This window comes from Crinia signifera, chromosome 8, assembly GCF_055691185.1.
Source record: "Crinia signifera chromosome 8, ASM5569118v1, whole genome shotgun sequence".
Taxonomy (NCBI): domain Eukaryota; kingdom Metazoa; phylum Chordata; class Amphibia; order Anura; family Myobatrachidae; genus Crinia; species Crinia signifera.
The window spans coordinates 51,072,632-51,076,418 of NC_139224.1; positions in this window are offsets into that span (position 1 = coordinate 51,072,632).

Consider the following 3,787-nt stretch of genomic DNA (forward strand, 5'->3'; position numbering starts at 1 on the left):
AGCATGAGGAGTTCTTCTCTCACTGCAGCTGCCTGATGGTCACTGGCAGGGGGCTCATGTCGTCCTCTTCCTGGTGGTGGTCCAGATATTCTTCCTGATGGACTCCCATGGGATGGTCTGCGGCGTCCTGACCTCAGCCATGCCTCCCTGATGATCTGGGTTGGACCGGTGTTTCCAAGCAGCTGGGCTAACTCCCTTCGGCTCAACGTGGCTGGTGAATATCGCTGCACAAATGGAAATAAAAAGCACAGATGTGATTATGCGTGGAGATCCTGTCACTGGTGAATCGGTGGTGGCGAAATAACCTGATCTTCCTTGGGATGTCTTCTCTCCTGTGTATGCAGCTGCTTCTACCCAGGAAATGCCAGTGCTGAGGCTTTATACCATGGAGGATGTGGCATGCGGGCGGCAGTTGGTGATGGTCATGCGGCACATCACATCTACAGTATACTCCACATCATCCTCTTCCCACTGATATTACACAGGGGGGCATGTAGGAAATCAGTGGGAAATGGCATGTTAGTGCTGAGGAGTCATTACACCAAGAACAGGGTGGTTTGGGGCATCTGCCAAAACCATCTAATTTCTTATGTTGAACCCAGTGTGCCCAACTGTCATTGCTGCTGCCACCAATTGGTGATCTCTGTGGACCCGGCTGCCAAACACTGGGGCAGATGTATTAAGCCTTAAAAATAGATAAATACATGGGTGATAAAGAGTGCTAAATGTCCAGCCAATCAGCTATTAACTGTAATGTTTTAGGCTGTGTCAAGAGCTGATTGGCTGGAACATTTCTGACTCTTTATCACCCATGCATTTATATCTATTTAAGGCTTAATACATCTCCCCCATTATAACATATAGCCAGATGCACCAAGCTTCAAAAAATGATAAAGTGGAAAATGATAAATAATCAGCCAATCAGCTTCTGTCAGTTTTCAAACCCAGTCTGTATCAAGACAGCTAGGAGCCAATTGGCTGGTTGCTATCTATCTATCTATCTATCTATCTATCTATCTATCTATCTATCTATCTATCTATCTCTATTTGCATTTAAACAGACATTTCATAGCGTGGGTTTCATTGGTTTATAATTAATAAGTCTAAAGCTTTGTTTTTTTCCATACCCACTGGTGTTCTCTTGCACGTGGACATGGGAACAGTAATGTGTCACTACCACTAATTGGAAATTCCTGGCCTGATTGCATTCTGCTATGCAAGTGCCATTCTACTAAGTCATTTCTAAGTCATTTGTTAGTGGCAGAGATTAAACTTTTCAAACAGCTTAAATAGGGAATCTAGGAAACCCAATCACTCCCTGTCAATCATAAATAGTTTCCCACACCGCACACTGTGATTGGCTGCCAGGTGGCATCAATGAGAAGAATGGTAATTTCTTATCAGAGTTTGTTTTCCCATTGGGCTACGATAGATCAAAGATTAAGGTCAGTAAGTATCAAACACATCTTCATTTCTTATTGAACTACACTAGATTAACAATAATTTATTTGATCATTTATAAAGTTGTAAGTATGTGATAAATTCCTTGTGCCTCTAGAATTGCGTTAAACACAATATTTCAGTAGGGGGGAACTGGGAAAATCAGAAGGTGGCCTTCCATCCATGGGGCCTGATTCAGACCTGTTTTCGGGCCTGCTAATTATCGAATGACCACACATGCCCATGGCACACTATGCGCAAGTGTGAGGTCCCCCTACGAATGAAGCCAGCAATGGCTTGCTTCATGCACCGGCTGTTCGCAAGATGATTGACAGTGGGATGGTGTTTGTAGCTGGTTTTATGGGAGTGCCCCCAGGGCCACCGACAGGGGGGGGTGCGGTGGGTACAGCTGTCTGTGCTGCCTGCGCTGCGTGCGCTGTGCTCTGTGCACTGAATGAAGCACAGGCTTCTTCAATGCAGGATGCTGGTGGCCAATTAAAATGCTGCGCTGGCTTTTGAGCCAATCAGAGCTTGTGTACTTCTAGCCAATTAGAGCGGCTGCCGGTACATGAGCTATGATTGGCTCACCAGCCGGTGCTGCATTTTAATTGGCCACCGGCGTCCTGCATTGAAGAAGACTGTGCTTCGGGACCTGCAGGTGATTAGGCAGCAGGAGTCAAGGTGGTAAGTGAAGGGAGGGGGAGAGATGGGGAGGGGACGGAGGGGCCCGGAATGGAAAACTGTCTCAAGACCCAAAATTCCTAGTGGCAAACATGAGTGCCCCGAAAAGGCAGGAAGCATCCGGCCAAATGATTTTTTTCTGTGTGTGCCCATACACATACACAGCCACTGAGTAAGTCTTGGGTTGTAATACAAACAGGCTGATCGGGACCGGACCTGATGTCACACTACTTCCCCCAAAATGCCTTGTCATGGCCACGTTTTCCCTGACACTCCCAAAAAACGTTTACCACCCCCAAATGCCGTCTTCTCGTCAATCACCTTGCGCATGGCCAGTGATGAAAAAGAGTATCAGTATTTTATCACAGGACAGGAAACAACGGTTCTTAACAGTGAAGGGAACGGGAGGGAGATGAGGGGGGCTGTGAGACACCTTGACAAAGCTGGCGTTGAGTCCAGTGAAACGCGTTGGTACCTTTCCAGAACCAGTATTGTTGGACCTACCAGTATTGTTGGACTTACCTGCTGACTCTTCTGACCACTTGGTCCTTCAAGTTTGGATGTCTTTGGTTTCATTCTACCTGGTACTAATGGATACAATTTGCTGAGAGGTTGCAGTCGTTCTCAAGTCATCACCAGCGACTCCCTCATGCAGCCCCCAGGATAATACGCCGTGTGGACTCCACTAAAAATCGGGATTGCTGCTATTGTGGACAGTGCAGGTCATATACCAACCCAACTTTGGGTCAATTTACTGACCTTTACAATCTGGAAAAAAATTTAATTTCTAATTTTCAAGTTATTATTTTTTTCATTCTGCACCAATTAACTGGGCAATATTATTGATAATTATAACATGTCTTATTAAAATGATATTTAACCATAATTGATTCACCTATTTCTATCATTTAAGCGCTGCTTTCTGTGTTGCTCTTGTTATCACAGGACAGCCTTGTACATGCACGATACGATCCAAACGCAGGCAAAGTCTAATAATAATTTCCTGCTAATTCCCAGTCGACTGATCAGTCCTGAATTAGGCCCATTGACTTTAACCCCTGTTTTTATTGGGTACAGTCTGCTCATCTGAGACAGCCAACTTACACCTGCCATAAAATATGGTGCAATAGAATCAATTAATTTAACTCATGTCAATAAATAAAATAAATTAATCTTTATGTCGCCTCATTGCATCCAATTTCAAATATAGAGGAGACCTACAATGTGACAGCAGATAAGAACCACTTGGTCAATCTAGTCTGCCCGTACACACACACACAATATAGGCCGGATTCCGACCTGCTCCATGGGTTGCGGTGGTTAGGAGCCCAGCAAGCAGGTTAACGCCTCCCCCGCCAAATGAATCACCCCCATCCGCTGGGCCAGCCCCTGTGCAGAGCTACAAATGGATGTGTTTGGGTACAGAGGAGAAATAATTGATGTTACTTACCATCTAAGAAGTTCTCCTTCTCGGTCCGACGTGACCCAGGAGTCACTCGGCAGCTGCTTGTTGTGAAAACAGAGCGAGGGCCGCATAGGCTGGAGGGAATATAAGAGCCTTTGAATTTGTTGTCCATAAGTAGATCAGTTATAGCAGCCGTGTTAAGCCCTATGGAAATAGCAGTGAGTGGCAGTTAGTTCTGGCCAATCAGGCAGCAGGGGGGGG